This window comes from Podarcis liolepis (assembly GCF_965112155.1).
Source record: "Podarcis liolepis genome assembly, chromosome: W".
NCBI classification, from domain to species: Eukaryota; Metazoa; Chordata; class Lepidosauria; order Squamata; family Lacertidae; genus Podarcis; species Podarcis liolepis.
Genome location: NC_139568.1, coordinates 22495085 through 22510047, shown reverse-complemented (window position 1 = coordinate 22510047; position 14963 = coordinate 22495085).

Genomic DNA, 14963 nt, shown 5'->3' with positions numbered 1-14963 from the left:
GGAGAGATGGAGCGTCCCGGCTGCCGAACAGTTCGTAGAAGAAATGGAAGCGATCCATCGTCAGCTCCAACTTAACTTAAACAGGGCCAAGGAGGAGTATAAGAGGCAGGCAGACAAAAACAGGAGGGAAGGTGAAACCATTAGGGTGGGGGACCAGGTGTGGCTGTCAACCCAAGGGTTACCATTCAAAGGGGGTTGTAAGAAGTTAAGACCCAAAAGATTGGGCCCATTTGAAGTCACGCAACAGGTCAACCCAGTGGCTTTCAGACTCCGGTTACCGAACCACATGAAGCTGCACCCAGTTTTCCACAGGTCGTTGCTGTCACCGTATAAAGGGGACAGAGAAGGGAGGTTCACTCGGGGACCAGCAATGGAGGAAAGGGAACACAGCAACCATGTGGCGGAGATCCTCGATTCCAGGTGGAAGGGAGATCAAGTGGAGTATTTGGTAATGTGGGAAGGGGAACCGGAGTCGGAAAACACCTGGGTCATGGCAGAGGATGTCAATGACGAGGTCTTAATAGAAACTTTTCATCAGAGGTTCCCACGTAAACCTCAGCCTGTAGCGAGGTTCCGGAGGGAATACTTTGCTACCACAGATGATGAAGAGGAGTTGGAGGGGTTCACAGATTCCGAGGAGGAGGAGGATTCAGCGACCCGGAACGGCGACCAATGGAGGGAAATGTTCGAGACATCTGAAGATGAAGAGGATTCTTTTCGGGGTTTTACCTCCTCACTGCCCAGAGGAGAGGGAACGGGAGGGGGTGACGGGGGTCCTGGAGGGGAGGTGGATGTCAGGGAACTGCTATCGGAGGGACAGGTGGTGGAAGGGCTCACGGAGGCTGGGAGAGACCCAGCAGCTGAAGCAGGAACCAGCAGGGGGAGAGGTGGGTCTCTGAGGGAAAGCGAGCAAGAGGGAGGGCTCAGGGACACGTCCAGCGAGAACAGTGGGGAGGTTTCTGGACCTCCCATAGGGAGACCCACTCCTCGCCGGAAACTGTCACGCCGCGAGTCCAGAAGACGTGTTTCCGTTAAGGAGCTTTTATGTTGGAAGCGATTCCGAAAGCAACCACTGTCGGAATCTGCCAGTGACTAGAGGAGCCATGTCTGAGGGGCTCCGTCACAGACAGAGGTTTGTGGACTTGAACAAACTCTGAGGGACTACGATTTTACACACAAGCAGCTCATCATCCCTTCTCACTTATCTTATACATTTTTGCTAACTTTACGGGGGTTATATACCATCGATACATCATCTTCATAACATTTTCTTTTATAGCAGTACATGCAGTAAATCTTAAACCATCTTTCCAAAGTCTTTCCCATTCTTCCATTTGTATATTATGTCCTATATCTTTGGCCCAATCAATCATCACAGATTTTACCTCCTCATCCTTCGTATACCATTCCAGCAATATCTTATTCATTTTTGCTAAGATCTTACAGTCATTATTTAATATGTCAGTCTGAAATTTGGATTCTTTATCAGCAAAGCCCCTTTCATTTAAATCTTTTCTAAACATCTCATTAATTTGAAAAAAATGCAGCGAGGCATTCACATGATTCTTAACTTCTTCAAATGGTCTCATTTTCCATTTTCCTTCACTTTTACATATTAATTTCTCATATGTTACCCAACCCCCTGTCATATTGACTTTCTTCACGCTCATCGCTTCCAGTGGTGATAACCAATAAGGAGTTTTTTGTTCCAACAGATTTTTGTATCTTTCCCATACTTCAATCAAGGACCTTCTTATAATATGATTTTCAAAACCTTTGTGGACCCGTTTCTTATCATACCACAAGTACGCGTGCCACCCAAATCTATTATCAAAACATTCTAAGTCTAACACATCCGTATCTTGTAATTTTATCCATTCCTTTAACCAACAGAGGCAAGATGCTTCATAATATAATTTCAGGTCTGGCAGGGCGAAGCCTCCTCTTTCTTTTGCATCTGTTAAAATCTTAAATTTTATCCTCGGCTTCTTACCGGAGGATAAATTTTATCTGTTAAAATCTTAAATTTTATCCTCGGCTTCTTACCGGCTTCTTTCCTTGGAGGAAATTGGTCAACATGGGCGCTGGCTCTGAACCGTCATCCTCGGAGCCTGAATCCCTCTGGGAGAGAGCGTCGGCCTTCCCGTTCTGGGCACTGGGACGATAGGTGACCTGGAAGTTAAAGCGCCTGAAGAGCAGGGCCCAGCGCGCTTGGCTTGGCTTGAGGCATTTCATGGCTTGGAAATGTTCGAGGTTCCGATGATCCGTGAGGAGCTGAACCGGGTGCCGGGCCCCTTCCAGCAAGTGACACGCCATTCCTCGAACGCCACTTTAAAGGCAAGGAGTTCATGGTCCCAAATATCATAATTCTGCTCCGCAGAAGTAAGCTGATGGGAGAAGAAAGCACAGGGGTGAAGCAACTGCTGTGGCCCCTGCCTTTGAGACAGCACGGCCCCTATCGCCCGGTCTGAGGCGTCTCACTTGCTATAAGTAATGTAGACGGTTCTTCGGGGGGGGGGTTGTTAGGTATTATCGTAGTAGAAAAAGAAAACGTTTTATCCCCCCTCCTTTCCGTTCCGTTCCAACATACCGGTTTAGATGTTATTCTTTGATGTTATTTTTCTTCCTCCTGTCACTCTTGACACCTCAGTGGCTGTAGTTGGCAGATTAATTACCCTTTCTTCGCCCGAAGCATGTCCAAAATTCTTAAATCCAATCTTTTATCTTAAGAAATGGAACTTGAAGCGCTCACAGAGACAGCGTTCAGGAGCTCCGAACTCCCTCGAGGGCTTTCCATCCAGTGCCCCCACCCCCTCCTTCTTTATGAACTCGGGGGTGGTTTGTGGGCAGCCGCGGATGAGAACACATCTTCCCTTCCACCGGAAAGAATTTGGGAGGCTGATTACTCCCATCTCAGCCTCTAAATTACCTCGTGGGAGCTGGAGAGATGGTATTGTCGGCCATCTTCCAAGGCGCCCCTAGCGGAGTCCTGGGGGTGGCAACACCTCAGCCTCTTTCTTCTCGAATACGTCTGCCAAATCCTGGTAGTGCCAGCGTCCGGTGGCCCTGTCCTGTCTGGGGTGGTCCCATGCAAAGTGGAAGAAGTGGGGGCCAGTCGGTGGGGGTTCGCGGGTTCCGGCTGTGATGGAGGCAACACAGGGGGCTGGGCACAGACGTCATGGCAGAAAGACGATGAGAAACACAGTGTCTGTTGAGCCCAGGAAATGGCGGGGTCATGCCAGACCAACCAGAGCTTCCCGAGGACCACTGAAAAAATGTGGGGTCTGAACCAGTTCAAATGTTAATAGTTCCTGGTGCCGGTGTGCCACCAACATGGCCAGCGGGCAGGTGTCATGGGTAATGGGTCCCAGTGTGAGGGGATCCCGTCCAGGCCAACCACTGGAACAGGTGATGCTTTTACTACAGATAGTACCTGGTACTTCTCGGTGACACTGATGTCCATGAAGACGGCAGAGGCTCCAGAATCAATCATTGCCTCCAGGGCCAGCATGCCCCACTGGGAAAGGAGAATGCGGAAAGGGAGCAGGAAATAGGGGGGGCACAGCGACTGGGCCCCGGCTGAGCCCCTCCTAGCACAGCCGGGACTTGTCGTTTCCCGGCGTGAACCTCTTTGCCGGGCACCCTGACACGAAATTGCCTCCCTCTCCGCAGTACAAGCACAGTCCCAGGGCCCAACTCTGGCTTTTCTCTTGACTGGAGAGAGAGCAGCGGGCCGCACCCACTTGCATGGGCTCCTCCTCAAGCCCCACCGCCGCATTGGGCTCTGGGGGCCCCCTCGAGCGGCGCTTGGAATCACTCTCAGACAGGCGCGTATCGATGTTAATACAAAGTGTGATAAAGTCTGTCAGGGCTGCTGGGGGGGGGGGTCGCTTGCACCAATTTGTCTTTGAGGCATGGATGAAGTTCCTGGCGGAAGTGGAACTAACGGGCAGCTTCATTCCACAGGGTGTCCTCAGCCCACCAACGGAACTCTGCGGCGTACTCAGTAACCGAGCGAGCACCCTGCCAGAGGTTCTGCAGGGCCATCTCAGCGGTCTGGGCACGGTTCAGCTCCCCGAACATGCCCTCCAGGGTGATGATAAAGTAGTCTAGATTCCCCAGCAGGGGGTTGTTGGCCTCAAGATATGGAGTAACCCAGGAAGGTGCCGGACCCACAAGCAGGCTAACCATGAAGCACACCTGGCTCCATGGAGCGGGAAAGTCTGTAGCGCAGGTGGCAAACATCAGCCGGCACTGGCTCACAAAACCCTGAAGGGATTAAGTTTGAGGACCAAGGTTTAGTGAAGTTTTTAATGTTTAATGCTGTATTGTGTTTATTATTATTATTATTATTATTAGGTATCACTGTACTCAACTTGCCTTGTGACAGCCCAGTTCCATGATGCTAGGAGCATGGGCAAATCCCACTCGCCATTGCAGTAGCATGGGTCACACTAGACCTGGAGGGGTTGCTGTGCTAATACAGTGGTCCCTTGGTTCTCAAACTGAATCCGTTTTGGAAGTCTGTTCCAAAACCAAAGCGTTCCAAAACCAAGGCGCGCTTTGCCATAGAAAGGAATACAAAACGGATTAATCTGTTCCAAATTTTGAAAAACAACCCCTGAAACAGCCATTGAACATGAATTTTACTCTTTGATGAGACCATGGATCCGTAGCATGAAAGCAATCATCAATGTACTGTACTATAAAAGAAATAAGACAGTATGGTAGATGATAAAAATTAAAATTACCGTACTTTTCTGTGTATAAGACTAGGTATTTTTACTAGAAAATTCATGTAAAAAATTGGGGGGTAGTCCTATACACGGATACAATCTGTGCTGGTCCCGGGGGGAGGTTACCGTGAGGCGTGGTCAGAGACCGGTCCTGGGTCGAGGGTCCGGAGACTATCCACCAAGGGCGAGGCGGGGTCCAAAGCGAGGAGCCGGGCAAGGTCGGGAACTCTGGAAGAACAGGTCTGGGTGCTGGCAGAAACAGGTTTCCAATGACGTTGCTCCCGCAACCTGAGACCGGGCAGACTGGCCTTTTATCTTCTCTGAGGCCAGGGGCGGTCCCGGCCCACAGGTGACCCGCCTCTCCTGGCCTTAAGGCGAGCACTCCTCCTGAGAGAACCCAGTTCCCTCCGCCTCTCTGCCCTCAGCCTCTGCAGCTCAGGAGAGGCTGGAGGGTTACTGGACCCTGAGGCAACCTCACCTTCCCCTGACAGGGCTGGGAGAGGCCCACCTGCAGGCAATGGGTCCTCGATCACCTCCTGAGCCAGAGTGGATTCATCTGGTGTCTGCTCCTGAGGATCCAGCACAGGTGGGGGCCCTTCAGATTCAAGCCCCTGACCCGGCTCGGCCGGCCCTGGAGGCGGGGACTCCTATGCAGGCTGGGATTCCTCTGGTTCAGCCTCTGAATCAGATTCCCAGGCCATCACAGAGAGAGAGAGAGAGAGAGAGAGAGAGAGAGAGAGAGAGAGAGAGAGAGATTTTTCCGGTTCCTTTTTGACATTTGCCATCTGCTGCTCCTCTCTGCGAACCCTTCGGGACCACATTTCTCTTTGGCTTCGGCTAATTCCACCTGTTGCTGAAACCAAACACCCGTGACTGGTTGCTGAGAGGTGTTTGGCAAAGAGAGTTTGGCTGGGGGCATATATCAGCAGCAGCTTCGAATCCTCCTCCAAGCCTTGCGCTTTTCCTCTTCCTTCTTCTCTCCTTTCTATTACGACATGGGTCGGCAAACTACGGCCCGGGGGCCGGATCCAGCCGCATCATCTTCTCAATCCAGCCCGCGGACAGTCCAGGAATCGGCATGTTTTTACACAAGTAGAATGTGCCCTTTTCTTTAAAATGCACCTCTGGGTGATTTGTGGTGCCTACCTGGTATTTTTACACGAGTAGAATGTGCACTTTTCTTTAAAATGCGTCTCTGGGTTATTTGTGGGGCATAGGAATTTGTTCATTTCCCCCCCCCTTCAAAATATAATCCGGCCCCCCGCAAAGTCTGAGGGACAGTGGACCCACCCCCTGCTGAAAATGTTTCCAGAACCCTGAATTATGGTCTCCATCAGTGCCAGATTTATGTCTAGGGGAGTAAGTTGGTTGAAGCCTAGGGCCTTAGATGCACTTTCTTCAAGAGATAAGTTTAGGATGAAATCCTTTCTTCTTATAATACAGGCATGTCCAACAGGTAGATCGTGATCTACCAGTAGATCACTGGACGTCTGTGATAGATCACTGGCTTGCGCCAAAGAAGCTCAACATCTTTGGCCCTCCTAAAAAAAGTTCAAGAACTTTGACCTGAACCCCTCAAAAGGGGGTAGATCACTGCCAGTTTTTAACTCTGTGAGTAGACCACAGTCTCTTGGGAGTTGGCCACCCCTGTAATATACCATCTATACAACATTTTCATATAGTTTTCTTTTAGCAGTATGCAATAGGACGGTTCATAAAAAAACTCTTTTTTTGAAAATGCCTGCTCCAAAGGTCTTATCTTACTACACCAAGGATTATATTGTTGTTGTTGTTGTTTAGTCGTTTAGTCGTGTCTGACTCTTTGTGACCCCATGGACCAGAGCACGCCAGGCACTCCTGTCTTCCACTGCCTCCCCGCAGTTTGGTCAAACTCATGCTGGTAGCTTCGAGAACACTATCCAACCATCTCATCCTCTGTCGTCCCCTTCTCCTTGTGCCCTCCATCCTTCCCAACATCAGGGTCTTTTCCATGGAGTCGAGTCTTCTCATGAGGTGGCCAAAGTCTTGGAGCCTCAGCTTCAGGATCTGTCCTTCCAGTGAGCACTCAGGGCTGATTTCCTTCAGAATGGATAGGTTTGTTCTTCTTGCAGTCCATGGGACTCTCAAGAGTCTCCTCCAGCACCATAATTCAAAAGCATCAATTCTTCGACGATCAGCCTTCTTTATGGTCCAGCTTTCACTTCCATACATCACTACTGGGAAAACCATAGCTTGAACTATACGGATCTTTGTTGGCAAGGTGATGTCTCTGCTTTTTAAGATGCTGTCTAGGTTTGTCATTGCTTTTCTCCCAAGAAGCAGGTGTCTCTTAATTTCGTGACTGCTGTCACCATCTGCAGTGATCATTTATATCATTTAGTCGTAGACAAATTAGACTGCTTTACTAAAACCCAAAGAGGAGGCAGGGAACCCAGGGAGACAATACACAGCCTTGTCGTACTTCTTTCCCAATGTTGAACCAATCAGTTGTTCCATATCCAGTTCTAACTGTAGCTTCTTGTCCCACATAGAGATTTCTCAGGAGACAGATGAGGTGATCAGACACTCCCATTTCTTTAAGAACTTGCCATAGTTTGCTGTGGTCGACACAGTCAAAGGCTTTTGCATAGTCAATGAAGCAGAAGTAGATGTCTTTCTGGAACTCTCTAGCTTTCTCCATAATCCAGCGCATGTTTGCAATCTCTGGTTCCTCTGCCTCTTCTAAATCCAGCTTGCACTTCTGGGAGTTCTCAGTCCACATACTGCTTGAGCCTTCCTTGTAGAATTTTAAGCATAACCTTGCTAGCATGTGAAATGAGTGCAATTGTGCGGTAGTTGGAGCATTCTTTGGCACTGCGCTTCTTTGGGATTGGGATGTAGACTGATCTTCTCCAATCCTCTGGCCACTGCTGAGTTTTCCAAATTTGCTGGCATATTGAGTGTAGCACCTTAACAGCATCATCTTTTAAAATTTTAAATAGTTCAGCTGGAATATCATCACTTCCACTGGCCTTGTTATTAGCAGTGCTTTCTAAGGCCCATTTGACTTCACTCTCCAGGATGTCTGGCTCAAGGTCAGCAACCACACTACCTGGGGTGTACGAGACATCCATATCTTTCTGGTATAATTCCTCTGTGTATTCTTGCCACCTCTTCTTGATGTCTTCTGCTTCTGTTAGGTCCTTTCCACTCCCCCCCCCAAAAAAGATATTTATTAAAGTTTTTAAAATATAACAATGAAAAAAAATTAAAAATAAAAAGAAACAAAATACAAAATACAACATAAAAACAGTTAAAAAACAAATAATTTCCCATAACATATCTTCCTTACGCTTATTTCCCCAGACCTCCTCATACCTCCCTTCTTTGTATTCCACTTCAATTTGCTAGTTCAGCAAATCCTTACCATTAAGCTTTTACCCATTTATAAACCTTTTTTTTCATATCTCCTAAAGCATTACAGCTGGAAACCCCTTAGTTTCTATCCAACATCCTTCTAACATTCATTAATTTTACAATATTTCTGTAAATAGTCTTTAAATTTCTTCCAGTCTTCTTTCACCAACTCTTCTCCCTGGTCTCGGATTCTGCCAGTCATTTCTGCCAATTCCATGTACTCGATCACCTTCATCTGCCATTCTTCCAGAGTGGGTAAATCTTGTGTCTTCCAATACTTTGCAATGAGTATTCTTGCTGCTGTTGTAGCATACATAAAAAAGTTCTGTCCTTCTTTGGCACCAATTGGCTGACAATGCCCAGGAGAAAGGCCTCTTTCTTCTTTCCACTTTTGTCTTTTATTATGGTAATCTTTGTACGAAATGTTCCTTTCATATCTCCAATTTTCTTGAACAGATCTCTGGTTTTTCCCATTCTATTGTTTTCCTCTATTTCTTTGCATTGCTCGTTTAAGAAGGCCTTCTTGTCTCTCCTTGCTATTTTTTGGAAATCTGCATTCAGTTTCCTGTATCTTTTAGTATCTCCCTCGCATTTTGCTTGCCTTCTCTCCCCCGCTATTGGTAAGGCCTCGTTGGACAGCCACTTTGCTTTCTTGCATTTCCTTTTCATTGGGATGGTTTTCGTTGCTGCCTCCTGTATAATGTTACCAGCCTAAATCCATAGTTCTTCAGACACTCTGTCCAGCAAATCTAAATCCATGAACCTGTTCTTCACTTCCACTGTTGATTCATAGGGGATTTGATTTAGATTGTATCTTACCGGCCCAGTGGTTTTTCCTACTTTCTTCAGTTTAAGCTTGAATTTTGCTATAAGAAGCTGATGATCTGAGCCACAGTCAGCTCCAGGTCTTGTTTTTGCTGACTGTATAGAGCTTCTCCATCTTTGGCTGCAAAGAATATAATCAATCTGATTTTGGTGCTGCCCATCTGGTGATGTCCATGTGTAGAGTCGTCTCTTGTGTTGTTGGAAAAGAGTGTTTGTGATGACCAGCTTGTTCTCTTGGCAGAACTCTATTAGCCTTTGCCCTGCTTCGTTTTGAACACCAAGGCCAAACTTGCCAGTTGTTCCTTTTATCTCTTGATTCCCTACTTTAGCAACATCCTTCTTTGGTGTCATTTCTAGAAGGTGTTGTAAGTCTTCATAGAATTTGTCAATTTCAGTTTGACTATGAGGGCCACTCCATTTCTTTTACGGGATTCTTGCCCACTGTCAGGGAACTGCCATCAGCTCAGAGGCGAGAGGTGGAAGGGCAGTTAGGTTACAGGGAGCCTCCAAAGACCGTGAGAAGCAGCACTACCTCTGCAGAGGAGGGAAGCCACGCCTCCAGTGGGGAAGGGGTGCAGGTCTCGGATGATGCAAGGGAGAGACACAGCACTGGCATGAACAAAGCCGGGGGGGAGGCAGGTCCCCCTCTGCCCACGCCATCTTTGCACAGTTGGTTTACACACAGAGAGGGGAGGTGTGGGGGGGGGTCAAAAGACTACTCTGCTGGGGAAAGTTTAAGGACCGCCCACTCCCAGATTCTGCTAGTGAGTGAGCAGACATGGAATTGAGTTGATCTGCATTGTGAACATTTCGGACAGATAATAAAGCCTTGAAAAGACCAACGGGGAGTCTTGCCTGTTTGCTCTCGAGCAACCATGCCGGCATACACAACACCCACAGTAGTAGATATGATGGTCATCTGAACTGAATTCGCCCATTCCTGTCCATTTTAGTTCACTGATGCCCAGGATGTCAATATTTATTCTTGCCATCTCATTTTTGATGACATCCAACTTACCAAGGTTCCTGGTTCTTACATTCCAGGTTCCTATGCAATATATTTCTTTACAGCATTGGACTTTCCTTTCGCTTCTAGGCATATCCACAACTGAGCGACCTTTCGGCTTTGGCCCAGCTGCTTCATCAGCTCTGAATCTACTTGTACTTGTCCTCTGCTCTTCCTCAGTAGCATGTTGGACATCTTCCGACCTGAGGGGCTCATCTTCCAGCGTCATAACTTTTCTATGCCTGTTGTCTTTGTTCATGGAGTTTTCTTGGCAGGGAATTTTCTTGGCAAGGGATTACCGTATTTTTTGCTCTATAAGACTCACTTTTCCCCTCCTAAAAAGTAAGGCGAAATGTGTGTGTGTCTTATGGAGTGAATGCAGGCTGCGCAGCTATCCCAGAAGCCAGAACAGCAAGAGGGATTGCTGCTTTCACTGCGCAGCGATCCCTCTTGCTGTTCTGGCTTCTGAGATTCAGAATATTTTTTTTCTTGTTGTCCTCCTCCAAAAATTAGATGTGTCTTGTGGTCTGGTGCGTCTTATAGAGCATATATATATATATAATATATATATATATATATATATATATATATATATATATATATATATATATATATATATATGCAGGTTTTGGTGTCTTCGGGTGTCTTCCCGTGTAAGAGTTGGGGTGTCTAGGCGACGTTTCGACGAGGTCTCACTCGTCATCTTCAGGCTGGTGCTTTCAGTGAGACCTCGTCGAAACGTCGCCTAGACACCCCAACTCTTACACGGGAAGACACCCGAAGACACCAAAACCTGCATTCCTGTACCCGTGAAAATCTACGAAAGCAAATATATATATATATATATATATATATATATATATAGAGAGAGAGAGAGAGAGAGAGAGAGAGAGAGAGAGCAATATCTGAAATTTCATGCATATCAGTTAATATCTTGACCCTGCTCCACAAAAATAGCTGTTTAGTTGGCCGTTTTCCTATGTTGTGAAGTCTGAAATTTCAATTCAGTGGAGCAAGGTCAAGATATTAACTGATATGCATGAAATTTTTAAAAAAGAAAAGAAAAAAGGGTAAATCTCTAGTCCTCCTAGAAAGAAAGTTGTGAAGCAAATATGCAGATACCATTCTAAGCAATTTACATATGTGAAATGAGCTCCCATCTGTCAGTGTTTTTAGCCAAAGGGCAAAGTCAGAGCTGTGATTAATAAGTAAGCTATTTGGACACCAAGCATTAGGAATCCCTTGCATCCTAAAGAGTTGCTCTTTTCTCCTCCCACTTTAGTTCACTTTTCCAGCTTAAGTCTTATTTTCCAGTCCTTGAAATCTCCATAGCTTGCCTTTTGTTTCCCCCTCTAATTTATGCCATGTCCCCCATGGCAATCATGTTATGACCAGCAGCTACTGCACTCTCTCAAAAATCGAAATGTGCCCACTGGTCTAAAAAAGTTGGCAATCCCTTGCCTAAAGGATGTATCCTATAGCAAATGAAGCTGCTTATAGCTACAAGAGTCAAGCTTGTAACTGGATATCCTCTTGTTATTGTCTCTGCTATTAATATTTCCTGGGTATATCTAAGAGAGATCTTATTTGCAGAATGCAATGCAACACAACTGATTTCCAGATAATAAGACTGTGCAATAGTGACTGACAAATAACATGTATGTATATTGTGGATCATCACCTTGTCGTGGTGAGTGGGCTTGCATGTTTCACCCTTGTGAGCGAAGCCGTCCGGAATCTCGTACTCCCAGCAGGGTCACCCAAGGCAGTAAGGTCAAAGGGAAGGAACTAGACAAAGAATGATCCAAGAAGTCCTCAACGGCAGAACAGGCGGATGATAACAAGCGGTATGTTACAACGGCTGTGAAGGCGGATGAAGGCTGCAGCAGATAGGAATCTACCAGTTTGTCGTGACTACCTCATGCCATCGGAACAGAGCCCTACTGCGAAGACTGTGTGTTGGTCAGCATGCACTTGGAATATTCCGTTCCACCTTAAGTATAGGCATGATTGTTGTGTGTCACCTGCCTGTTTACACTCCAGCACAGCTTGCTGGGAACTTCTGTTTGTGTATAGCTTTTGCTTATGCTGTCTTGCTTTGGACACAAAGGAGAGCAGACATGTTTCCTTTTTGTCCTGAAGTACACTGAATAAAACTGCTTGCAAATATGTTCACATATGCCTCTCCTGCCACTTCTGTTGCACAGTGTTTTACTCTGCTGAGTGTGCGTGCCCAGCTTCTGAAGGCTTCTGAAGCTTGGGTCACAGTTTCATGCTGATCCAAGGACTGGAGATCGCCCAGCACACCAGCCTGTGGGCTGGAGCCGCTGGGCGCCTGCCAATTGCCCCTGATTCCTTGGCTGCATCCCAACACTACACACATAAAACAAATTCATGCACAGGCATCTTCCAAAAACCCAACCCAAACCCCCAAAGTGCCATGGCAATCGGCAAATGGTAACGGGGGCAGGATCGTGAAATCTGGAAGCCCCTAGTCATGAACTGGCACATGGGCAGTGGATACAGATTCAGTCATTCTGACTCAAAGAATGAGGCAGTTGAGTAGCTCAGCAGCTGTATCCATGACTGAGCAGTCCTATTTAGGATCCACTCTGCTCACCCCAAAAAGGGGAAGGGGCTAGAAAAGGTGCCCAAAATATAGTTTGCCTCCCTTTTTCCCTGACTGGATTACCGCACCCAGTGGGGTCACCACCTAGCGGTTGTAAAAGACAATTGAATTTTGGAACATGCAATATATGGACTTTGTCAGATAACACAGACAGTGAGCATCCTGAACGCAGAACTGCCATCATTGCAAGAGAGCTGTGACATTTTAACATCACTATTGCAGCGCTTCAAGACTCTCGAAGAGCAGGCGAGGGACAACTGAAGGAAGAAAAAGGAGGCTACACAGTCTTCTGGAAAGGTCTATCTGAACAAGAACATCAAATACATGGGGTAGGCTTCGCTATAAAAAATGACCTTGTGAAGCTCCTGTCAGAAGTCCCTACTGGCATTAATGAGCGGCTCTCAACCCTTTGAATAAAGCTCACCCAAAACCAACAGGCTGTTTCTGTGCAGCGAAGTGCTTGTCACGGGACAATGTTTTGCATTCCACAGTCAGAGTACTGTTGGGTTTCCCCACGGGAATGGGAGACTGGATGTGACGTACACTGGTTTCCTGTTTTTCACTCCTCTCTTGGGTGTCTTTTGTTCAGAGGAGAAGGAAGTTGCTTCTCTGCTCCCGCAGAGGCAAGATGCATGTTTGTAATCTCTCAACATAGAAGTGAAAATAAAGCAAAGTTAAGCATGTGGCACATACTGCTCATCCTTCCGCTGTGTACAGGACTCTGCAAAAACAACACAGGCTACTATTATAAGCGCTTATGCACCAACACTGGATGCCGATGAAGACATTAAAGAAAATTTTTACTCTCAGTTGGATACTGTCCTATCAGAGACGCCTAAGAAAGATAAAATTATCCTCCTGGGTGATTTTAATGCAAGAGCTGGGCGAGATTTCAATCTGTGGCCTAGGACTATTGGGAAAGAAAGAGTTGGCACCAGCAACCAGAACGGAATCTTGCTCTTGACAATATGTGCAGCGCACAACCTTGTTATTACCAACACACTCTTTTGACAGAAAAATAAATTTAAAATTTCATGGAGGCATCCTCGGTCAAACCATTGGCACCTCTTACACTATGTTATTGTCCGTGCTAAAGATCAACGTGATGTGCTCCTTACCGGAGCTATGACGAGCGCCGACGACTGCTGGACAGATCACCGACTAATACGCTCCACGATGGCTATCAAGATTATACCTCAACGCAGGCTTCAGGGAAGAAAACCAAGGCGCAAAATGAACACTCAAGCCCTTCAAGATCCCATTAAGCGGGATTGCTTCCAAACAACTCTTAAGGACCATCTGCTTTCAGAATTCCCTGATAACATCGAGGAACACTGGAGCAAGCTAAAAACATCCATTATTGCAGCCTGTGAACAAACTATTGGATACCAAACCAGGAAACACCAGGACTGGTTTGATGAGAATGACAGTGAGATTGTACGCATGATTGACAAGAAAAGGAAGGCATTTCAGATCTGGCGAAGAGATAGAAACTGTGCCACTAAGAAAAAAAACCTATGCCAACGCTAAGGCTGAGGTTCAAAGAAGAACCAGAGAACTAAAAAACACCTGGTGGATAAAAAAAGCTCAAGAGATCCAGCACTTAGCCAACACTCATGATGCACAGAGTTTATTTAAAGCCGCAAAGTCCATCTATGGGCCAATAAATCATGGCATATGTTCCTGTCAGGGAACTGACATCGGAGCTAGAGGCGGAGGGAAGGCTCTCAAATGATGCTGGAGAAGGGCCCAGCAGGGAGAGAGGCAGCTCCGCAGATGGGGAAGCAAATCAGTGCAACACCAGGGATATAGAGGGGCTGATGGGGGAATCGGCGAGAGGGCTCCAGGACTCTTCACCGGACACCAGCGGGGAGAGCACGGGTCCTCCGCTACCCACGCCCACCCTGCGCAGAAGACTTCTGCGCAGAGAGAGTAGGAGGAGACTGGGTGTCAAACATCTTTTATGTTGGAAAAGATTTAAGAAACGCCCACTGACGGATTCTGCTAGCGACTGAGGCAGCCACGAAGTGAAGGGCTGCCCAGACTGAAAGGTTTAGCAAGGCAACAAAGCCTGGAGAGGCGGCAACTTACGCACGAGCAACCCATACACATTACAGCAATCCGCCAGTGCCTGACGTCGCTCGTGCACAGCGACAGGCAGGCAGCATCATGAGCAAAACCGGAGAAGCTGGCGCCACGGAGGGAGCAGCTGGAGGGCAAAATCTGGTGGAGAGGAACTGAGATTTGGAACAGCATGTGGCTCTGCTGACGGCGCGGCTGGACGAAAGGAGGTCTCAGGATGCTCAGGTCAGACCCACCCCCATAGCAAGGAAGGTACCGGGACTGGTACACAAGTTTGGAGGGAAACCCC